Below are 23635 nucleotides of genomic sequence, written 5' to 3'. Positions count from 1 at the left end.
GCGTTAATTTATTGATTGCATGTTTTTTCTCATAGGTATTTTATCTCTGGTGTATGGCTTAACGCAAGCATCGAGTCGCTGATATAACTCGCTTGTTTGTTATTGAGGCCTGACGTGTTATTGACAAAGCTTTTTGATAAGCGGATGCCCATTGTATTGCACATAACCCAGATAGTTCGACAGTATATATGAAAGTTGCCCTTCTTATAAGCTTGTTTTTTATTATATGTGCTCAAAGCTAGGTTACGTGCACTCACACAGTATCAAAAGTTATATATAAACTCTCACAAGCGCGTGGCACTTCGGTGATCGCCCGTAACTTGGCGAGAGTTTAATTTTTCGATTAAGTCCGGTTCAATAAAAATGTATCAACGTTAATAGTCAGTCAGTCTAACTAAATTTAATGAGATATCTACTAGGGATGCAAAATGAAGGCTTTGAACCTGCGCTAAAGTACTGAATTGACGTAGATCTCACTATGTAATACTAGATATAGGTAGATTTCAAGCTATGGTAAAACTCGTGCTCAACCGTGTGGCGCATCGTGCTAAGTGTCAGATATACGCTCGTTACCACACCTCTGATTACTCTGCGTGGGTTCGAATTCCATTAAGGGATAGTTTTCAGAAAACCTTCGTCGTCGTAAGGTAGTCCATGTTACCGCAGGTAAGTTACGGCTTCCGCTACCATTAAGTGCTTGCTTCCGAAATGAAATAACTGGCCTTGACTGATAACCGGGCGATTGGCCGTGATCCGTCATATGATTAATTAAGTCGTCTTATCTCGATTTCCCATATCCTAACTCACTCCATAGTAGCACCGATTATTCTGCCGATGCAAGTACTACGACGAGACATATTCGGTTATTTATATTTAGGCAACACCTAATGAGAGAGAAGCGAAGCGCAACTGTTTCGTTTGTAGAGTCACAAACAATGAAACTCAGGCAGTCGCTGTTTCGCTCAGTGGCTTACCGCCGACATTTTCTACCAGTGTCAAATTTTGTTATTATTGATTACATGCGTTAATTTATTGATTGCATGTTTTTCCTCATAGGTATTTTATCTCTGGTGTATGGCTTAACGCAAGCATCGAGTCGCTGATATAACTCGCTTGTTTGTTATTGAGGCCTGACGTGTTATTGACAAAGCTTTTTGATAAGCGGATGCCCATTGTATTGCACATAACCCAGATAGTTCGACAGTATATATGAAAGTTGCCCTTCTTTTAAGCTTGTTTTTTATTATATGTGCTCAAAGCTAGGTTACGTGCACTCACACAGTATCAAAAGTTATATATAAACTCTCACAAGCGCGTGGCACTTCGGTGATCGCCCGTAACTTGGCGAGAGTTTAATTTTTCGATTAAGTCCGGTTCAATAAAAATGTATCAACGTTAATAGTCAGTCAGTCTAACTAAATTTAATGAGATATCTACTAGGGATGCAAAATGAAGGCTTTGAACCTGCGCTAAAGTACTGATTTGACGTAGATCTCACTATGTAATACTAGATATAGGTATATTTCAAGCTATGGTAAAACTCGTGCTCAACCGTGTGGCGCATCGTGCCAAGTGTCAGATATACGCTCGTTACCACACCTCTGATTACTCTGCGTGGGTTCGAATTCCATTAAGGGATAGTTTTCAGAACCCTTCGTCGTCGTAAGGTAGTCCATGTTACCGCAGGTAAGTTACGGCTTCCGCTACCATTAAGTGCTTGCTTCCGAAATGAAATAACTGGCCTTGACTGATAACCGGGCGATTGGCCGTGATCCGTCATATGATTAATCAAGTCGTCTTATCTCGATTTCCCATATCCTAACTCACTCCATAGTAGCACCGATTATTCTGCCATATATAGTAGGCCTATATCTATTAAGACGCATTCGAAATATCGATGACGGGTCTCAGTGACTATTCGTAAAGTTGCGTTTCGCCCCTGTTAGTTATTATTCAGTCCTCGACAATCTGAAATATTTTATAACATATTCATTTTAAATTATGTTTTGTTCAGACAGCATTCCTTTTATTTTTGATGAAAGCGAAAAGCCTACGGCACCCGGTATTCCCAGCCGGTCACCCATGCAAGTACTAACCGAGCCCGACGTTGCTTAACTCCCGAGATCGAACGAGATCGGGTGTATTCAACGTGGTATGGTCGTAGGCGATATCGACGAGACATATTCGGTTATTTATATTTAGGCAACGCCTAATGAGAGAGAAGCGAAGCGCAACTGTTTCGTTTGTAGAGTCACAAACAATGAAACTCAGGCAGTCGCTGTTTCGCTCAGTGGCTTACCGCCGACATTTTCTACCAGTGTCAAATTTTGTTATTATTGATTACATGCGTTAATTTATTGATTGCATGTTTTTCCTCATAGGTATTTTATCTCTGGTGTATGGCTTAACGCAAGCATCGAGTCGCTGATATAACTCGCTTGTTTGTTATTGGGGCCTGATGTGTTATTGACAAAGCTTTTTGATAAGCGGATGCCCATTGTATAGCACATAACCCAGATAGTTCGACAGTAGGCTATATATGAAGGTTGCCCTTCTTATAATCTTGTTTTTTATTATATGTGCTCAAAGCTAGGTTACGTGCACTCACACAGTATCAAAAGTTATATATAAACTCTCACAAGCGCGTGGCACTTCGGTGATCGCCCGTAACTTGGCGAGAGTTTAATTTTTCGATTAAGTCCGGTTCAATAAAAATGTATCAACGTTAATAGTCAGTCAGTCTAACTAAATTTAATGAGATATCTACTAGGGATGCAAAATGAAGGCTTTGAACCTGCGCTAAAGTACTGAACTGACGTAGATCTCACTATGTAATACTAGATATAGGTATATTTCAAGCTATGGTAAAACTCGTGCTCAACCGTGTGGCGCATCGTGCCAAGTGTCAGATATACGCTCGTTACCACACCTCTGATTACTCTGCGTGGGTTCGAATTCCATTAAGGGATAGTTTTCAGAACCCTTCGTCGTCGTAAGGTAGTCAATGTTACCGCAGGTAAGTTACGGCTTCCGCTACCATTAAGTGCTTGCTTCCGAAATGAAATAACTGGCCTTGACTGATAACCGGGCGATTGGCGTGATCCGTCATATGACTAATTAAGTCGTCTTATCTCGATTTCTCATATCCTAACTCACTCCATAGTAGCACCGATTATTCTGCCATATATAGCAGGCCTATACCTATTAAGACGCATTCGAAATATCGATGACGGGTCTCAGTGACTATTCGTAAAGTTGCGTTTCGCCCCTGTTAGTTATTATTCAGTCCTCGACAATCTGAAATATTTTATAACATATTCATTTTAAATTATGTTTTGTTAAGACAGCATTCCTTTTAATTTTGATAAAAGCGAAAAGCCTACGGCACCCGGTATTCCCAGCCGGTCACCCATGCAAGTACTAACCGAGCCCGACGTTGCCTAACTTCCGAGATCGGGTGTATTCAACGTGGTATGGTCGTAGGCGATATCCACGAGACATATTCGGTTATTTATATTTAGGCAACGCCTAATGAGAGAGAAGCGAAGCGCAACTGTTTCGTTTGTAGAGTCACAAACAATGAAACTCAGGCAGTCGCTGTTTCGCTCAGTGGCTTACCGCCGACATTTTCTACCAGTGTCAAATTTTGTTATTATTGATTACATGCGTTAATTTATTGATTGCATGTTTTTCCTCATAGGTATTTTATCTCTGGTGTATGGCTTAACGCAAGCATCGAGTCGCTGATATAACTCGCTTGTTTGTTATTGAGGCCTGACGTGTTATTGACAAAGCTTTTTGATAAGCGGATGCCCATTGTATTGCACATAACCCAGATAGTTCGACAGTATATATGAAAGTTGCCCTTCTTATAAGCTTGTTTTTTATTATATGTGCTCAAAGCTAGGTTACGTGCACTCACACAGTATCAAAAGTTATATATAAACTCTCACAAGCGCGTGGCACTTCGGTGATCGCCCGTAACTTGGCGAGAGTTTAATTTTTCGATTAAGTCCGGTTCAATAAAAATGTATCAACGTTAATAGTCAGTCAGTCTAACTAAATTTAATGAGATATCTACTAGGGATGCAAAATGAAGGCTTTGAACCTGCGCTAAAGTACTGAATTGACGTAGATCTCACTATGTAATACTAGATATAGGTAGATTTCAAGCTATGGTAAAACTCGTGCTCAACCGTGTGGCGCATCGTGCTAAGTGTCAGATATACGCTCGTTACCACACCTCTGATTACTCTGCGTGGGTTCGAATTCCATTAAGGGATAGTTTTCAGAAAACCTTCGTCGTCGTAAGGTAGTCCATGTTACCGCAGGTAAGTTACGGCTTCCGCTACCATTAAGTGCTTGCTTCCGAAATGAAATAACTGGCCTTGACTGATAACCGGGCGATTGGCCGTGATCCGTCATATGATTAATTAAGTCGTCTTATCTCGATTTCCCATATCCTAACTCACTCCATAGTAGCACCGATTATTCTGCCATATATAGTAGGCCTATATCTATTAAGACGCATTCGAAATATCGATGACGGGTCTCAGTGAATATTCGTAAAGTTGCGTTTCGCCCCTGTTAGTTATTATTCAGTCCTCGACAATCTGAAATATTTTATAACATATTCATTTTAAATTATGTTTTGTTAAGACAGCATTCCTTTTATTTTTGATAAAAGCGAAAAGCCTACGGCACCCGGTATTCCCAGCCGGTCACCCATGCAAGTACTAACCGAGCCCGACGTTGCCTAACTTCCGAGATCGAACGAGATCGGGTGTATTCAACGTGGTATGGTCGTAGGCGATATCGACGAGACATATTCGGTTATTTATATTTAGGCAACACCTAATGAGAGAGAAGCGAAGCGCAACTGTTTCGTTTGTAGAGTCACAAACAATGAAACTCAGGCAGTCGCTGTTTCGCTCAGTGGCTTACCGCCGACATTTTCTACCAGTGTCAAATTTTGTTATTATTGATTACATGCGTTAATTTATTGATTGCATGTTTTTCCTCATAGGTATTTTATCTCTGGTGTATGGCTTAACGCAAGCATCGAGTCGCTGATATAACTCGCTTGTTTGTTATTGAGGCCTGACGTGTTATTGACAAAGCTTTTTGATAAGCGGATGCCCATTGTATTGCACATAACCCAGATAGTTCGACAGTATATATGAAAGTTGCCCTTCTTTTAAGCTTGTTTTTTATTATATGTGCTCAAAGCTAGGTTACGTGCACTCACACAGTATCAAAAGTTATATATAAACTCTCACAAGCGCGTGGCACTTCGGTGATCGCCCGTAACTTGGCGAGAGTTTAATTTTTCGATTAAGTCCGGTTCAATAAAAATGTATCAACGTTAATAGTCAGTCAGTCTAACTAAATTTAATGAGATATCTACTAGGGATGCAAAATGAAGGCTTTGAACCTGCGCTAAAGTACTGATTTGACGTAGATCTCACTATGTAATACTAGATATAGGTATATTTCAAGCTATGGTAAAACTCGTGCTCAACCGTGTGGCGCATCGTGCCAAGTGTCAGATATACGCTCGTTACCACACCTCTGATTACTCTGCGTGGGTTCGAATTCCATTAAGGGATAGTTTTCAGAACCCTTCGTCGTCGTAAGGTAGTCCATGTTACCGCAGGTAAGTTACGGCTTCCGCTACCATTAAGTGCTTGCTTCCGAAATGAAATAACTGGCCTTGACTGATAACCGGGCGATTGGCCGTGATCCGTCATATGATTAATCAAGTCGTCTTATCTCGATTTCCCATATCCTAACTCACTCCATAGTAGCACCGATTATTCTGCCATATATAGTAGGCCTATATCTATTAAGACGCATTCGAAATATCGATGACGGGTCTCAGTGACTATTCGTAAAGTTGCGTTTCGCCCCTGTTAGTTATTATTCAGTCCTCGACAATCTGAAATATTTTATAACATATTCATTTTAAATTATGTTTTGTTCAGACAGCATTCCTTTTATTTTTGATGAAAGCGAAAAGCCTACGGCACCCGGTATTCCCAGCCGGTCACCCATGCAAGTACTAACCGAGCCCGACGTTGCTTAACTCCCGAGATCGAACGAGATCGGGTGTATTCAACGTGGTATGGTCGTAGGCGATATCGACGAGACATATTCGGTTATTTATATTTAGGCAACGCCTAATGAGAGAGAAGCGAAGCGCAACTGTTTCGTTTGTAGAGTCACAAACAATGAAACTCAGGCAGTCGCTGTTTCGCTCAGTGGCTTACCGCCGACATTTTCTACCAGTGTCAAATTTTGTTATTATTGATTACATGCGTTAATTTATTGATTGCATGTTTTTCCTCATAGGTATTTTATCTCTGGTGTATGGCTTAACGCAAGCATCGAGTCGCTGATATAACTCGCTTGTTTGTTATTGGGGCCTGATGTGTTATTGACAAAGCTTTTTGATAAGCGGATGCCCATTGTATAGCACATAACCCAGATAGTTCGACAGTAGGCTATATATGAAGGTTGCCCTTCTTATAATCTTGTTTTTTATTATATGTGCTCAAAGCTAGGTTACGTGCACTCACACAGTATCAAAAGTTATATATAAACTCTCACAAGCGCGTGGCACTTCGGTGATCGCCCGTAACTTGGCGAGAGTTTAATTTTTCGATTAAGTCCGGTTCAATAAAAATGTATCAACGTTAATAGTCAGTCAGTCTAACTAAATTTAATGAGATATCTACTAGGGATGCAAAATGAAGGCTTTGAACCTGCGCTAAAGTACTGAACTGACGTAGATCTCACTATGTAATACTAGATATAGGTATATTTCAAGCTATGGTAAAACTCGTGCTCAACCGTGTGGCGCATCGTGCCAAGTGTCAGATATACGCTCGTTACCACACCTCTGATTACTCTGCGTGGGTTCGAATTCCATTAAGGGATAGTTTTCAGAACCCTTCGTCGTCGTAAGGTAGTCAATGTTACCGCAGGTAAGTTACGGCTTCCGCTACCATTAAGTGCTTGCTTCCGAAATGAAATAACTGGCCTTGACTGATAACCGGGCGATTGGCGTGATCCGTCATATGATTAATTAAGTCGTCTTATCTCGATTTCTCATATCCTAACTCACTCCATAGTAGCACCGATTATTCTGCCATATATAGCAGGCCTATACCTATTAAGACGCATTCGAAATATCGATGACGGGTCTCAGTGACTATTCGTAAAGTTGCGTTTCGCCCCTGTTAGTTATTATTCAGTCCTCGACAATCTGAAATATTTTATAACATATTCATTTTAAATTATGTTTTGTTAAGACAGCATTCCTTTCATTTTTGATAAAAGCGAAAAGCCTACGGCACCCGGTATTCTCAGCCGGTCACCCATGCAAGTACTAACCGAGCCCGACGTTGCCTAACTTCCGAGATCGAACGAGATCGGGTGTATTCAACGTGGTATGGTCGTAGGCGATATCGACGAGACATATTCGGTTATTTATATATAGGCAACGCCTAATGAGAGAGAAGCGAAGCGCAACTGTTTCGTTTGTAGAGTCACAAACAATGAAACTCAGGCAGTCGCTGTTTCGCTCAGTGGCTTACCGCCGACATTTTCTACCAGTGTCAAATTTTGTTATTATTGATTACATGCGTTAATTTATTGATTGCATGTTTTTCCTCATAGGTATTTTATCTCTGGTGTATGGCTTAACGCAAGCATCGAGTCCCTGATATAACTCGCTTGTTTGTTATTGAGGCCTGACGTGTTATTGACAAAGCTTTTTGATAAGCGGATGCCCATTGTATTGCACATAACCCAGATAGTTCGACAGTATATATTAAAGTTGCCCTTCTTTTAAGCTTGTTTTTTATTATATGTGCTTAAAGCTAGGTTACGTGCACTCACACAGTATCAAAAGTTATATATAAACTCTCACAAGCGCGTGGCACTTCGGTGATCGCCCGTAACTTGGCGAGAGTTTAATTTTTCGATTAAGTCCGGTTCAATAAAAATGTATCAACGTTAATAGTCAGTCAGTCTAACTAAATTTAATGAGATATCTACTAGGGATGCAAAATGAAGGCTTTGAACCTGCGCTAAAGTACTGAATTGACGTAGGTCTCACTATGTAATACTAGATATAGGTAGATTTCAAGCTATGGTAAAACTCGTGCTCAACCGTGTGGCGCATCGTGCTAAGTGTCAGATATACGCTCGTTACCACACCTCTGATTACTCTGCGTGGGTTCGAATTCCATTAAGGGATAGTTTTCAGAACCCTTCGTCGTCGTAAGGTAGTCAATGTTACCGCAGGTAAGTTACGGCTTCCGCTACCATTAAGTGCTTGCTTCCGAAATGAAATAACTGGCCTTGACTGATAACCGGGCGATTGGCGTGATCCGTCATATGACTAATTAAGTCGTCTTATCTCGATTTCTCATATCCTAACTCACTCCATAGTAGCACCGATTATTCTGCCATATATAGCAGGCCTATACCTATTAAGACGCATTCGAAATATCGATGACGGGTCTCAGTGACTATTCGTAAAGTTGCGTTTCGCCCCTGTTAGTTATTATTCAGTCCTCGACAATCTGAAATATTTTATAACATATTCATTTTAAATTATGTTTTGTTAAGACAGCATTCCTTTTAATTTTGATAAAAGCGAAAAGCCTACGGCACCCGGTATTTCCAGCCGGTCACCCATGCAAGTACTAACCGAGCCCGACGTTGCCTAACTTCCGAGATCGGGTGTATTCAACGTGGTATGGTCGTAGGCGATATCGACGAGACATATTCGGTTATTTATATTTAGGCAACGCCTAATGAGAGAGAAGCGAAGCGCAACTGTTTCGTTTGTAGAGTCACAAACAATGAAACTCAGGCAGTCGCTGTTTCGCTCAGTGGCTTACCGCCGACATTTTCTACCAGTGTCAAATTTTGTTATTATTGATTACATGCGTTAATTTATTGATTGCATGTTTTTCCTCATAGGTATTTTATCTCTGGTGTATGGCTTAACGCAAGCATCGAGTCCCTGATATAACTCGCTTGTTTGTTATTGAGGCCTGACGTGTTATTGACAAAGCTTTTTGATAAGCGGATGCCCATTGTATTGCACATAACCCAGATAGTTCGACAGTATATATGAAAGTTGCCCTTCTTTTAAGCTTGTTTTTTATTATATGTGCTCAAAGCTAGGTTACGTGCACTCACACAGTATCAAAAGTTATATATAAACTCTCACAAGCGCGTGGCACTTCGGTGATCGCCCGTAACTTGGCGAGAGTTTAATTTTTCGATTAAGTCCGGTTCAATAAAAATGTATCAACGTTAATAGTCAGTCAGTCTAACTAAATTTAATGAGATATCTACTAGGGATGCAAAATGAAGGCTTTGAACCTGCGCTAAAGTACTGAATTGACGTAGATCTCACTATGTAATACTAGATATAGGTAGATTTCAAGCTATGGTAAAACTCGTGCTCAACCGTGTGGCGCATCGTGCTAAGTGTCAGATATACGCTCGTTACCACACCTCTGATTACTCTGCGTGGGTTCGAATTCCATTAAGGGATAGTTTTCAGAACCCTTCGTCGTCGTAAGGTAGTCAATGTTACCGCAGGTATGTTACGGCTTCCGCTACCATTAAGTGCTTGCTTCCGAAATGAAATAACTGGCCTTGACTGATAACCGGGCGATTGGCGTGCTCCGTCATATGACTAATTAAGTCGTCTTATCTCGATTTCTCATATCCTAACTCACTCCATAGTAGCACCGATTATTCTGCCATATATAGCAGGCCTATACCTATTAAGACGCATTCGAAATATCGATGACGGGTCTCAGTGACTATTCGTAAGTTGCGTTTCGCCCCTGTTAGTTATTATTCAGTCCTCGACAATCTGAAATATTTTATAACATATTCATTTTAAATTATGTTTTGTTAAGACAGCATTCCTTTTAATTTTGATAAAAGCGAAAAGCCTACGGCACCCGGTATTCCCAGCCGGTCACCCATGCAAGTACTAACCGAGCCCGACGTTGCCTAACTTCCGAGATCGAACGAGATCGGGTGTATTCAACGTGGTATGGTCGTAGGCGATATCGACGAGACATATTCGGTTATTTATATTTAGGCAACGCCTAATGAGAGAGAAGCGAAGCGCAACTGTTTCGTTTGTAGAGTCACAAACAATGAAACTCAGGCAGTCGCTGTTTCGCTCAGTGGCTTACCGCCGACATTTTCTACCAGTGTCAAATTTTGTTATTATTGATTACATGCGTTAATTTATTGATTGCATGTTTTTCCTCATAGGTATTTTATCTCTGGTGTATGGCTTAACGCAAGCATCGAGTCGCTGATATAACTCGCTTGTTTGTTATTGAGGCCTGACGTGTTATTGACAAAGCTTTTTGATAAGCGGATGCCCATTGTATTGCACATAACCCAGATAGTTCGACAGTATATATGAAAGTTGCCCTTCTTTTAAGCTTGTTTTTTATTATATGTGCTCAAAGCTAGGTTACGTGCACTCACACAGTATCAAAAGTTATATATAAACTCTCACAAGCGCGTGGCACTTCGGTGATCGCCCGTAACTTGGCGAGAGTTTAATTTTTCGATTAAGTCCGGTTCAATAAAAATGTATCAACGTTAATAGTCAGTCAGTCTAACTAAATTTAATGAGATATCTACTAGGGATGCAAAATGAAGGCTTTGAACCTGCGCTAAAGTACTGAATTGACGTAGATCTCACTATGTAATACTAGATATAGGTAGATTTCAAGCTATGGTAAAACTCGTGCTCAACCGTGTGGCGCATCGTGCTAAGTGTCAGATATACGCTCGTTACCACACCTCTGATTACTCTGCGTGGGTTCGAATTCCATTAAGGGATAGTTTTCAGAACCCTTCGTCGTCGTAAGGTAGTCAATGTTACCGCAGGTATGTTACGGCTTCCGCTACCATTAAGTGCTTGCTTCCGAAATGAAATAACTGGCCTTGACTGATAACCGGGCGATTGGCGTGCTCCGTCATATGACTAATTAAGTCGTCTTATCTCGATTTCTCATATCCTAACTCACTCCATAGTAGCACCGATTATTCTGCCATATATAGCAGGCCTATACCTATTAAGACGCATTCGAAATATCGATGACGGGTCTCAGTGACTATTCGTAAGTTGCGTTTCGCCCCTGTTAGTTATTATTCAGTCCTCGACAATCTGAAATATTTTATAACATATTCATTTTAAATTATGTTTTGTTAAGACAGCATTCCTTTTAATTTTGATAAAAGCGAAAAGCCTACGGCACCCGGTATTCCCAGCCGGTCACCCATGCAAGTACTAACCGAGCCCGACGTTGCCTAACTTCCGAGATCGAACGAGATCGGGTGTATTCAACGTGGTATGGTCGTAGGCGATATCGACGAGACATATTCGGTTATTTATATTTAGGCAACGCCTAATGAGAGAGAAGCGAAGCGCAACTGTTTCGTTTGTAGAGTCACAAACAATGAAACTCAGGCAGTCGCTGTTTCGCTCAGTGGCTTACCGCCGACATTTTCTACCAGTGTCAAATTTTGTTATTATTGATTACATGCGTTAATTTATTGATTGCATGTTTTTCCTCATAGGTATTTTATCTCTGGTGTTGGCTTAACGCAAGCATCGAGTCCCTGATATAACTCGCTTGTTTGTTATTGAGGCCTGACGTGTTATTGACAAAGCTTTTTGATAAGCGGATGCCCTTTGTATTGCACATAACCCAGATAGTTCGACAGTATATATGAAAGTTGCCCTTCTTATAAGCTTGTTTTTTATTATATGTGCTCAAAGCTAGGTTACGTGCACTCACACAGTATCAAAAGTTATATATAAACTCTCACAAGCGCGTGGCACTTCGGTGATCGCCCGTAACTTGGCGAGAGTTTAATTTTTCGATTAAGTCCGGTTCAATAAAAATGTATCAACGTTAATAGTCAGTCAGTCTAACTAAATTTAATGAGATATCTACTAGGGATGCAAAATGAAGGCTTTGAACCTGCGCTAAAGTACTGAATTGACGTAGATCTCACTATGTAATACTAGATATAGGTAGATTTCAAGCTATGGTAAAACTCGTGCTCAACCGTGTGGCGCATCGTGCTAAGTGTCAGATATACGCTCGTTACCACACCTCTGATTACTCTGCGTGGGTTCGAATTCCATTAAGGGATAGTTTTCAGAAAACCTTCGTCGTCGTAAGGTAGTCCATGTTACCGCAGGTAAGTTACGGCTTCCGCTACCATTAAGTGCTTGCTTCCGAAATGAAATAACTGGCCTTGACTGATAACCGGGCAATTGGCCGTGATCCGTCATATGATTAATTAAGTCGTCTTATCTCGATTTCCCATATCCTAACTCACTCCATAGTAGCACCGATTATTCTGCCATATATAGCAGGCCTATACCTATTAAGACGCATTCGAAATATCGATGACGGGTCTCAGTGACTATTCGTAAAGTTGCGTTTCGCCCCTGTTAGTTATTATTTAGTCCTCGACAATCTGAAATATTTTATAACATATTCATTTTAAATTATGTTTTGTTCAGACAGCATTCCTTTTATTTTTGATAAAAGCGAAAAGCCTACGGCACCCGGTATTCCCAGCCGGTCACCCATGCAAGTACTAACCGAGCCCGACGTTGCTTAACTTCCGAGATCGAACGAGATCGGGTGTATTCAACGTGGTATGGTCGTAGGCGATATCGACGAGACATATTCGGTTATTTATATTTAGGCAACGCCTAATGAGAGAGAAGCGAAGCGCAACTGTTTCGTTTGTAGAGTCACAAACAATGAAACTCAGGCAGTCGCTGTTTCGCTCAGTGGCTTACCGCCGACATTTTCTACCAGTGTCAAATTTTGTTATTATTGATTACATGCGTTAATTTATTGATTGCATGTTTTTCCTCATAAGTATTTTATCTCTGGTGTATGGCTTAACGCAAGCATCGAGTCGCTGATATAACTCGCTTGTTTGTTATTGAGGCCTGACGTGTTATTGACAAAGCTTTTTGATAAGCGGATGCCCATTGTATTGCACATAACCCAGATAGTTCGACAGTATATATGAAAGTTGCCCTTCTTTTAAGCTTGTTTTTTATTATATGTGCTCAAAGCTAGGTTACGTGCACTCACACAGTATCAAAAGTTATATATAAACTCTCACAAGCGCGTGGCACTTCGGTGATCGCCCGTAACTTGGCGAGAGTTTAATTTTTCGATTAAGTCCGGTTCAAAAAAATGTATCAACGTTAATAGTCAGTCAGTCTAACTAAATTTAATGAGATATCTACTAGGGATGCAAAATGAAGGCTTTGAACCTGCGCTAAAGTACTGATTTGACGTAGATCTCACTATGTAATACTAGATATAGGTAGATTTCAAGCTATGGTAAAACTCGTGCTCAACCGTGTGGCGCATCGTGCTAAGTGTCAGATATACGCTCGTTACCACACCTCTGATTACTCTGCGTGGGTTCGAATTCCATTAAGGGATAGTTTTCAGAACCCTTCGTCGTCGTAAGGTAGTCAATGTTACCGCAGGTAAGTTACGGCTTCCGCTACCATTAAGTGCTTGCTTCCGAAATGAAATAACTGGCCTTGACTGATAACCGGGCGATTGGCGTGATCCGTCATATGACTAATTAAGTCGTCTTATCTCGATTTCTCATATCCTAACTCACTCCATAGTAGCACCGATTATTCTGCCATATATAGTAGGCCTATATCTATTAAGACGCATTCGAAATATCGATGACGGGTCTCAGTGACTATTCGTAAAGTTGCGTTTCGCCCCTGTTAGTTATTTATTATTCAGTCCTCGACAATCTGAAATATTTTATAACATATTCATTTTAAATTATGTTTTGTTCAGACAGCATTCCTTTTATTTTTGATAAAAGCGAAAAGCCTACGGCACCCGGTATTCCCAGCCGGTCACCCATGCAAGTACTAACCGAGCCCGACGTTGCCTAACTTCCGAGATCGAACGAGATCGGGTGTATTCAACGTGGTATGGTCGTAGGCGATATCGACGAGACATATTCGGTTATTTATATTTAGGCAACGCCTAATGAGAGAGAAGCGAAGCGCAACTGTTTCGTTTGTAGAGTCACAAACAATGAAACTCAGGCAGTCGCTGTTTCGCTCGATGGCTTACCGCCGACACTTTCTACCAGTGTCAAATTTTGTTATTATTGATTACATGCGTTAATTTATTGATTGCATGTTTTTCCTCATAGGTATTTTATCTCTGGTGTATGGCTTAACGCAAGCATCGAGTCGCTGATATAACTCGCTTGTTTGTTATTGAGGCCTGACGTGTTATTGACAAAGCTTTTTGATAAGCGGATGCCCATTGTATTGCACATAACCCAGATAGTTCGACAGTATATATGAAAGTTGCCCTTCTTATAAGCTTGTTTTCTATTATATGTGCTCAAAGCTAGGTTACGTGCATTCACACAGTATCAAAAGGTATATATAAACTCTCACAAGCGCGTGGCACTTCGGTGATCGCCCGTAACTTGGCGAGAGTTTAATTTTTCGATTAAGTCCGGTTCAATAAAAATGTATCAACGTTAATAGTCAGTCGGTTTAACTAAATTTAATGAGATATCTACTAGGGATGCAAAATGAAGGCTTTGAACCTGCGCTAAAGTACTGAATTGACGTAGATCTCACTATGTAATACTAGATATAGGTAGATTTCAAGCTATGGTAAAACTCGTGCTCAACCGTGTGGCGCATCGTGCTAAGTGTCAGATATACGCTCGTTACCACACCTCTGATTACTCTGCGTGGGTTCGAATTCCATTAAGGGATAGTTTTCAGAAAACCTTCGTCGTCGTAAGGTAGTCCATGTTACCGCAGGTAAGTTACGGCTTCCGCTACCATTAAGTGCTTGCTTCCGAAATGAAATAACTGGCCTTGACTGATAACCGGGCGATTGGCCGTGATCCGTCATATGATTAATTAAGTCGTCTTATCTCGATTTCCCATATCCTAACTCACTCCATAGTAGCACCGATTATTCTGCCATATATAGTAGGCCTATATCTATTAAGACGCATTCGAAATATCGATGACGGGTCTCAGTGACTATTCGTAAAGTTGCGTTTCGCCCCTGTTAGTTATTTATTATTCAGTCCTCGACAATCTGAAATATTTTATAACATATTCATTTTAAATTATGTTTTGTTCAGACAGCATTCCTTTTATTTTTGATAAAAGCGAAAAGCCTACGGCACCCGGTATTCCCAGCCGGTCACCCATGCAAGTACTAACCGAGCCCGACGTTGCTTAACTTCCGAGATCGAACGAGATCGGGTGTATTCAACGTGGTATGGTCGTAGGCGATATCGACGAGACATATTCGGTTATTTATATTTAGGCAACGCCTAATGAGAGAGAAGCGAAGCGCAACTGTTTCGTTTGTAGAGTCACAAACAATGAAACTCAGGCAGTCGCTGTTTCGCTCAGTGGCTTACCGCCGACATTTTCTACCAGTGTCAAATTTTGTTATTATTGATTACATGCGTTAATTTATTGATTGCATGTTTTTCCTCATAAGTATTTTATCTCTGGTGTATGGCTTAACGCAAGCATCGAGTCGCTGATATAACTCGCTTGTTTGTTATTGAGGCCTGACGTGTTATTGACAAAGCTTTTTGATAAGCGGATGCCCATTGTATTGCACATAACCCAGATAGTTCGACAGTATATATGAAAGTTGCCCTTCTTTTAAGCTTGTTTTTTATTATATGTGCTCAAAGCTAGGTTACGTGCACTCACACAGTATCAAAAGTTATATATAAACTCTCACAAGCGCGTGGCACTTCGGTGATCGCCCGTAACTTGGCGAGAGTTTAATTTTTCGATTAAGTCCGGTTCAAAAAAATGTATCAACGTTAATAGTCAGTCAGTCTAACTAAATTTAATGAGATATCTACTAGGGATGCAAAATGAAGGCTTTGAACCTGCGCTAAAGTACTGATTTGACGTAGATCTCACTATGTAATACTAGATATAGGTAGATTTCAAGCTATGGTAAAACTCGTGCTCAACCGTGTGGCGCATCGTGCTAAGTGTCAGATATACGCTCGTTACCACACCTCTGATTACTCTGCGTGGGTTCGAATTCCATTAAGGGATAGTTTTCAGAACCCTTCGTCGTCGTAAGGTAGTCAATGTTACCGCAGGTAAGTTACGGCTTCCGCTACCATTAAGTGCTTGCTTCCGAAATGAAATAACTGGCCTTGACTGATAACCGGGCGATTGGCGTGATCCGTCATATGACTAATTAAGTCGTCTTATCTCGATTTCTCATATCCTAACTCACTCCATAGTAGCACCGATTATTCTGCCATATATAGTAGGCCTATATCTATTAAGACGCATTCGAAATATCGATGACGGGTCTCAGTGACTATTCGTAAAGTTGCGTTTCGCCCCTGTTAGTTATTTATTATTCAGTCCTCGACAATCTGAAATATTTTATAACATATTCATTTTAAATTATGTTTTGTTCAGACAGCATTCCTTTTATTTTTGATAAAAGCGAAAAGCCTACGGCACCCGGTATTCCCAGCCGGTCACCCATGCAAGTACTAACCGAGCCCGACGTTGCCTAACTTCCGAGATCGAACGAGATCGGGTGTATTCAACGTGGTATGGTCGTAGGCGATATCGACGAGACATATTCGGTTATTTATATTTAGGCAACGCCTAATGAGAGAGAAGCGAAGCGCAACTGTTTCGTTTGTAGAGTCACAAACAATGAAACTCAGGCAGTCGCTGTTTCGCTCGATGGCTTACCGCCGACACTTTCTACCAGTGTCAAATTTTGTTATTATTGATTACATGCGTTAATTTATTGATTGCATGTTTTTCCTCATAGGTATTTTATCTCTGGTGTATGGCTTAACGCAAGCATCGAGTCGCTGATATAACTCGCTTGTTTGTTATTGAGGCCTGACGTGTTATTGACAAAGCTTTTTGATAAGCGGATGCCCATTGTATTGCACATAACCCAGATAGTTCGACAGTATATATGAAAGTTGCCCTTCTTATAAGCTTGTTTTCTATTATATGTGCTCAAAGCTAGGTTACGTGCATTCACACAGTATCAAAAGGTATATATAAACTCTCACAAGCGCGTGGCACTTCGGTGATCGCCCGTAACTTGGCGAGAGTTTAATTTTTCGATTAAGTCCGGTTCAATAAAAATGTATCAACGTTAATAGTCAGTCGGTTTAACTAAATTTAATGAGATATCTACTAGGGATGCAAAATGAAGGCTTTGAACCTGCGCTAAAGTACTGAATTGACGTAGATCTCACTATGTAATACTAGATATAGGTAGATTTCAAGCTATGGTAAAACTCGTGCTCAACCGTGTGGCGCATCGTGCTAAGTGTCAGATATACGCTCGTTACCACACCTCTGATTACTCTGCGTGGGTTCGAATTCCATTAAGGGATAGTTTTCAGAAAACCTTCGTCGTCGTAAGGTAGTCCATGTTACCGCAGGTAAGTTACGGCTTCCGCTACCATTAAGTGCTTGCTTCCGAAATGAAATAACTGGCCTTGACTGATAACCGGGCGATTGGCCGTGATCCGTCATATGATTAATTAAGTCGTCTTATCTCGATTTCCCATATCCTAACTCACTCCATAGTAGCACCGATTATTCTGCCATATATAGTAGGCCTATATCTATTAAGACGCATTCGAAATATCGATGACGGGTCTCAGTGACTATTCGTAAAGTTGCGTTTCGCCCCTGTTAGTTATTTATTATTCAGTCCTCGACAATCTGAAATATTTTATAACATATTCATTTTAAATTATGTTTTGTTCAGACAGCATTCCTTTTATTTTTGATAAAAGCGAAAAGCCTACGGCACCCGGTATTCCCAGCCGGTCACCCATGCAAGTACTAACCGAGCCCGACGTTGCTTAACTTCCGAGATCGAACGAGATCGGGTGTATTCAACGTGGTATGGTCGTAGGCGATATCGACGAGACATATTCGGTTATTTATATTTAGGCAACGCCTAATGAGAGAGAAGCGAAGCGCAACTGTTTCGTTTGTAGAGTCACAAACAATGAAACTCAGGCAGTCGCTGTTTCGCTCAGTGGCTTACCGCCGACATTTTCTACCAGTGTCAAATTTTGTTATTACTGATTACATGCGTTAATTTATTGATTGCATGTTTTTCCTCATAGGTATTTTATCTCTGGTGTATGGCTTAACGCAAGCATCGAGTCGCTGATATAACTCGCTTGTTTGTTATTGAGGCCTGACGTGTTATTGACAAAGCTTTTTGATAAGCGGATGCCCATTGTATTGCACATAACCCAGATAGTTCGACAGTATATATGAAAGTTGCCCTTCTTATAAGCTTGTTTTTTATTATATGTGCTCAAAGCTAGGTTACGTGCACTCACACAGTATCAAAAGTTATATATAAACTCTCACAAGCGCGTGGCACTTCGGTGATCGCCCGTAACTTGGCGAGAGTTTAATTTTTCGATTAAGTCCGGTTCAATAAAAATGTATCAACGTTAATAGTCAGTCAGTCTAACTAAATTTAATGAGATATCTACTAGGGATGCAAAATGAAGGCTTTGAACCTGCGCTAAAGTACTGAATTGACGTAGATCTCACTATGTAATACTAGATATAGGTAGATTTCAAGCTATGGTAAAACTCGTGCTCAACCGTGTGGCGCATCGTGCTAAGTGTCAGATATACGCTCGTTACCACACCTCTGATTACTCTGCGTGGGTTCGAATTCCATTAAGGGATAGTTTTCAGAAAACCTTCGTCGTCGTAAGGTAGTCCATGTTACCGCAGGTAAGTTACGGCTTCCGCTACCATTAAGTGCTTGCTTCCGAAATGAAATAACTGGCCTTGACTGATAACCGGGCGATTGGCCGTGATCCGTCATATGATTAATTAAGTCGTCTTATCTCGATTTCCCATATCCTAACTCACTCCATAGTAGCACTGATTATTCTGCCATATATAGCAGGCCTATACCTATTAAGACGCATTCGAAATATCGATGACGGGTCTCAGTGACTATTCGTAAAGTTGCGTTTCGCCCCTGTTAGTTATTATTTAGTCCTCGACAATCTGAAATATTTTATAACATATTCATTTTAAATTATGTTTTGTTCAGACAGCATTCCTTTTATTTTTGATAAAAGCGAAAAGCCTACGGCACCCGGTATTCCCAGCCGGTCACCCATGCAAGTACTAACCGAGCCCGACGTTGCTTAACTTCCGAGATCGAACGAGATCGGGTGTATTCAACGTGGTATGGTCGTAGGCGATATCGACGAGACATATTCGGTTATTTATATTTAGGCAACGCCTAATGAGAGAGAAGCGAAGCGCAACTGTTTCGTTTGTAGAGTCACAAACAATGAAACTCAGGCAGTCGCTGTTTCGCTCAGTGGCTTACCGCCGACATTTTCTACCAGTGTCAAATTTTGTTATTATTGATTACATGCGTTAATTTATTGATTGCATGTTTTTCCTCATAGGTATTTTATCTCTGGTGTATGGCTTAACGCAAGCATCGAGTCGCTGATATAACTCGCTTGTTTGTTATTGAGGCCTGACGTGTTATTGACAAAGCTTTTTGATAAGCGGATGCCCATTGTATTGCACATAACCCAGATAGTTCGACAGTATATATGAAAGTTGCCCTTCTTTTAAGCTTGTTTTTTATTATATGTGCTCAAAGCTAGGTTACGTGCACTCACACAGTATCAAAAGTTATATATAAACTCTCACAAGCGCGTGGCACTTCGGTGATCGCCCGTAACTTGGCGAGAGTTTAATTTTTCGATTAAGTCCGGTTCAATAAAAATGTATCAACGTTAATAGTCAGTCAGTCTAACTAAATTTAATGAGATATCTACTAGGGATGCAAAATGAAGGCTTTGAACCTGCGCTAAAGTACTGATTTGACGTAGATCTCACTATGTAATACTAGATATAGGTAGATTTCAAGCTATGGTAAAACTCGTGCTCAACCGTGTGGCGCATCGTGCTAAGTGTCAGATATACGCTCGTTACCACACCTCTGATTACTCTGCGTGGGTTCGAATTCCATTAAGGGATAGTTTTCAGAACCCTTCGTCGTCGTAAGGTAGTCAATGTTACCGCAGGTAAGTTACGGCTTCCGCTACCATTAAGTGCTTGCTTCCGAAATGAAATAACTGGCCTTGACTGATAACCGGGCGATTGGCGTGATCCGTCATATGACTAATTAAGTCGTCTTATCTCGATTTCTCATATCCTAACTCACTCCATAGTAGCACCGATTATTCTGCCATATATAGTAGGCCTATATCTATTAAGACGCATTCGAAATATCGATGACGGGTCTCAGTGACTATTCGTAAAGTTGCGTTTCGCCCCTGTTAGTTATTTATTATTCAGTCCTCGACAATCTGAAATATTTTATAACATATTCATTTTAAATTATGTTTTGTTCAGACAGCATTCCTTTTATTTTTGATAAAAGCGAAAAGCCTACGGCACCCGGTATTCCCAGCCGGTCACCCATGCAAGTACTAACCGAGCCCGACGTTGCTTAACTTCCGAGATCGAACGAGATCGGGTGTATTCAACGTGGTATGGTCGTAGGCGATATCGACGAGACATATTCGGTTATTTATATTTAGGCAACGCCTAATGAGAGAGAAGCGAAGCGCAACTGTTTCGTTTGTAGAGTCACAAACAATGAAACTCAGGCAGTCGCTGTTTCGCTCGATGGCTTACCGCCGACACTTTCTACCAGTGTCAAATTTTGTTATTATTGATTACATGCGTTAATTTATTGATTGCATGTTTTTCCTCATAGGTATTTAATCTCTGGTGTATGGCTTAACGCAAGCATCGAGTCGCTGATATAACTCGCTTGTTTGTTATTGAGGCCTGACGTGTTATTGACAAAGCTTTTTGATAAGCGGATGCCCATTGTATTGCACATAACCCAGATAGTTCGACAGTATATATGAAAGTTGCCCTTCTTATAAGCTTGTTTTCTATTATATTAGCTCAAAGCTAGGTTACGTGCATTCACACAGTATCAAAAGGTATATATAAACTCTCACAAGCGCGTGGCACTTCGGTGATCGCCCGTAACTTGGCGAGAGTTTAATTTTTCGATTAAGTCCGGTTCAATAAAAATGTATCAACGTTAATAGTCAGTCGGTTTAACTAAATTTAATGAGATATCTACTAGGGATGCAAAATGAAGGCTTTGAACCTGCGCTAAAGTACTGAATTGACGTAGATCTCACTATGTAATACTAGATATAGGTAGATTTCAAGCTATGGTAAAACTCGTGCTCAACCGTGTGGCGCATCGTGCTAAGTGTCAGATATACGCTCGTTACCACACCTCTGATTACTCTGCGTCGGTTCGAATTCCATTAAGGGATAGTTTTCAGAACCCTTCGTCGTCGTAAGGTAGTCCATGTTACCGCAGGTAAGTTACGGCTTCCGCTACCATTAAGTGCTTGCTTCCGAAATGAAATAACTGGCCTTGACTGATAACCGGGCGATTGGCGTGATCCGTCATATGATTAATTAAGTCGTCTTATCTCGATTTCCCATATCCTAACTCACTCCATAGTAGCACCGATTATTCTGCCATATATAGTAGGCCTATATCTATTAAGACGCATTCGAAATATCAATGACGGGTCTCAGTGACTATTCGTAAAGTTGCGTTTCGCCCCTGTTAGTTATTATTCAGTCCTCGACAATCTGAAATATTTTATAACATATTCATTTTAAATTATGTTTTGTTCAGACAGCATTCCTTTTATTTTTGATAAAAGCGAAAAGCCTACGGCACCCGGTATTCCCAGCCGGTCACCCATGCAAGTACTAACCGAGCCCGACGTTGCTTAACTTCCGAGATCGAACGAGATCGGGTGTATTCAACGTGGTATGGTCGTAGGCGATATCGACGAGACATATTCGGTTATTTATATTTAGGCAACGCCTAATGAGAGAGAAGCGAAGCGCAACTGTTTCGTTTGTAGAGTCACAAACAATGAAACTCAGGCAGTCGCTGTTTCGCTCGATGGCTTACCGCCGACACTTTCTACCAGTGTCAAATTTTGTTATTATTGATTACATGCGTTAATTTATTGATTGCATGTTTTTCCTCATAGGTATTTAATCTCTGGTGTATGGCTTAACGCAAGCATCGAGTCGCTGATATAACTCGCTTGTTTGTTATTGAGGCCTGACGTGTTATTGACAAAGCTTTTTGATAAGCGGATGCCCATTGTATTGCACATAACCCAGATAGTTCGACAGTATATATGAAAGTTGCCCTTCTTATAAGCTTGTTTTCTATTATATTAGCTCAAAGCTAGGTTACGTGCATTCACACAGTATCAAAAGGTATATATAAACTCTCACAAGCGCGTGGCACTTCGGTGATCGCCCGTAACTTGGCGAGAGTTTAATTTTTCGATTAAGTCCGGTTCAATAAAAATGTATCAACGTTAATAGTCAGTCGGTTTAACTAAATTTAATGAGATATCTACTAGGGATGCAAAATGAAGGCTTTGAACCTGCGCTAAAGTACTGAATTGACGTAGATCTCACTATGTAATACTAGATATAGGTAGATTTCAAGCTATGGTAAAACTCGTGCTCAACCGTGTGGCGCATCGTGCTAAGTGTCAGATATACGCTCGTTACCACACCTCTGATTACTCTGCGTCGGTTCGAATTCCATTAAGGGATAGTTTTCAGAACCCTTCGTCGTCGTAAGGTAGTCCATGTTACCGCAGGTAAGTTACGGCTTCCGCTACCATTAAGTGCTTGCTTCCGAAATGAAATAACTGGCCTTGACTGATAACCGGGCGATTGGCGTGATCCGTCATATGATTAATTAAGTCGTCTTATCTCGATTTCCCATATCCTAACTCACTCCATAGTAGCACCGATTATTCTGCCATATATAGTAGGCCTATATCTATTAAGACGCATTCGAAATATCAATGACGGGTCTCAGTGACTATTCGTAAAGTTGCGTTTCGCCCCTGTTAGTTATTATTCAGTCCTCGACAATCTGAAATATTTTATAACATATTCATTTTAAATTATGTTTTGTTCAGACAGCATTCCTTTTATTTTTGATAAAAGCGAAAAGCCTACGGCACCCGGTATTCCCAGCCGGTCACCCATGCAAGTACTAACCGAGCCCGACGTTGCTTAACTTCCGAGATCGAACGAGATCGGGTGTATTCAACGTGGTATGGTCGTAGGCGATATCGACGAGACATATTCGGTTATTTATATTTAGGCAACGCCTAATGAGAGAGAAGCGAAGCTCAACTGTTTCGTTTGTAGAGTCACAAACAATGAAACTCAGGCAGTCGCTGTTTCGCTCAGTGGCTTACCGCCGACATTTTCTACCAGTGTCAAATTTTGTTATTATTGATTACATGCGTTAATTTATTGATTGCATGTTTTTCCTCATAGGTATTTTATCACTGGTGTATGGCTTAACGCAAGCATCGAGTCGCTGATATACCT

General features: G+C 40.8%; 15 non-coding genes and 2 pseudogenes across 15 annotated transcripts; all 17 read right to left on the bottom strand.

Annotated features, from left to right (window-relative positions):
- Nucleotides 1-2047: 2047 nt before the first annotated feature.
- On the bottom strand, nt 2048-2166 carry LOC144430046 (5S ribosomal RNA). Its single transcript, XR_013479292.1, has one exon. It is a non-coding gene; the product is annotated as a 5S ribosomal RNA (ribosomal RNA).
- Nucleotides 2167-3376: 1210 nt separating this feature from the next.
- On the bottom strand, nt 3377-3485 carry LOC144430168 (5S ribosomal RNA; annotated as a pseudogene).
- A 1207-nt stretch (nt 3486-4692) lies between these two features.
- LOC144430077 (5S ribosomal RNA) lies at nt 4693-4811 on the bottom strand. Its single transcript, XR_013479322.1, has one exon. It is a non-coding gene; the product is annotated as a 5S ribosomal RNA (ribosomal RNA).
- Nucleotides 4812-6017: 1206 nt separating this feature from the next.
- LOC144430045 (5S ribosomal RNA) lies at nt 6018-6136 on the bottom strand. Its single transcript, XR_013479291.1, has one exon. It is a non-coding gene; the product is annotated as a 5S ribosomal RNA (ribosomal RNA).
- Nucleotides 6137-7346: 1210 nt separating this feature from the next.
- LOC144430079 (5S ribosomal RNA) lies at nt 7347-7465 on the bottom strand. Its single transcript, XR_013479325.1, has one exon. It is a non-coding gene; the product is annotated as a 5S ribosomal RNA (ribosomal RNA).
- A 1205-nt stretch (nt 7466-8670) lies between these two features.
- On the bottom strand, nt 8671-8779 carry LOC144430201 (5S ribosomal RNA; annotated as a pseudogene).
- Nucleotides 8780-9983: 1204 nt separating this feature from the next.
- Nucleotides 9984-10102, bottom strand: LOC144430076 (5S ribosomal RNA). The gene has a single exon (XR_013479321.1). It is a non-coding gene; the product is annotated as a 5S ribosomal RNA (ribosomal RNA).
- Nucleotides 10103-11306: 1204 nt separating this feature from the next.
- Nucleotides 11307-11425, bottom strand: LOC144430075 (5S ribosomal RNA). The gene has a single exon (XR_013479320.1). It is a non-coding gene; the product is annotated as a 5S ribosomal RNA (ribosomal RNA).
- Nucleotides 11426-12631: 1206 nt separating this feature from the next.
- On the bottom strand, nt 12632-12750 carry LOC144429993 (5S ribosomal RNA). The gene has a single exon (XR_013479239.1). It is a non-coding gene; the product is annotated as a 5S ribosomal RNA (ribosomal RNA).
- Nucleotides 12751-13958: 1208 nt separating this feature from the next.
- LOC144430074 (5S ribosomal RNA) lies at nt 13959-14077 on the bottom strand. Its single transcript, XR_013479319.1, has one exon. It is a non-coding gene; the product is annotated as a 5S ribosomal RNA (ribosomal RNA).
- A 1211-nt stretch (nt 14078-15288) lies between these two features.
- LOC144429992 (5S ribosomal RNA) lies at nt 15289-15407 on the bottom strand. Its single transcript, XR_013479238.1, has one exon. It is a non-coding gene; the product is annotated as a 5S ribosomal RNA (ribosomal RNA).
- A 1208-nt stretch (nt 15408-16615) lies between these two features.
- LOC144430073 (5S ribosomal RNA) lies at nt 16616-16734 on the bottom strand. The gene has a single exon (XR_013479318.1). It is a non-coding gene; the product is annotated as a 5S ribosomal RNA (ribosomal RNA).
- A 1211-nt stretch (nt 16735-17945) lies between these two features.
- Nucleotides 17946-18064, bottom strand: LOC144429991 (5S ribosomal RNA). Its single transcript, XR_013479237.1, has one exon. It is a non-coding gene; the product is annotated as a 5S ribosomal RNA (ribosomal RNA).
- A 1207-nt stretch (nt 18065-19271) lies between these two features.
- LOC144430336 (5S ribosomal RNA) lies at nt 19272-19390 on the bottom strand. Its single transcript, XR_013479462.1, has one exon. It is a non-coding gene; the product is annotated as a 5S ribosomal RNA (ribosomal RNA).
- Nucleotides 19391-20599: 1209 nt separating this feature from the next.
- LOC144430335 (5S ribosomal RNA) lies at nt 20600-20718 on the bottom strand. Its single transcript, XR_013479461.1, has one exon. It is a non-coding gene; the product is annotated as a 5S ribosomal RNA (ribosomal RNA).
- A 1205-nt stretch (nt 20719-21923) lies between these two features.
- On the bottom strand, nt 21924-22042 carry LOC144430334 (5S ribosomal RNA). Its single transcript, XR_013479460.1, has one exon. It is a non-coding gene; the product is annotated as a 5S ribosomal RNA (ribosomal RNA).
- Nucleotides 22043-23247: 1205 nt separating this feature from the next.
- Nucleotides 23248-23366, bottom strand: LOC144430333 (5S ribosomal RNA). Its single transcript, XR_013479459.1, has one exon. It is a non-coding gene; the product is annotated as a 5S ribosomal RNA (ribosomal RNA).
- Between the last annotated feature and the right edge of the window lie 269 nt (nt 23367-23635).

The sequence above is a fragment of the Styela clava genome, chromosome 11 (assembly GCF_964204865.1).
Source record: "Styela clava chromosome 11, kaStyClav1.hap1.2, whole genome shotgun sequence".
Taxonomy (NCBI): Eukaryota; Metazoa; Chordata; class Ascidiacea; order Stolidobranchia; family Styelidae; genus Styela; species Styela clava.
The sequence above is the reverse complement of the archived record's forward strand: the minus strand, read 5'-3'. Positions and strand labels throughout refer to the sequence as shown.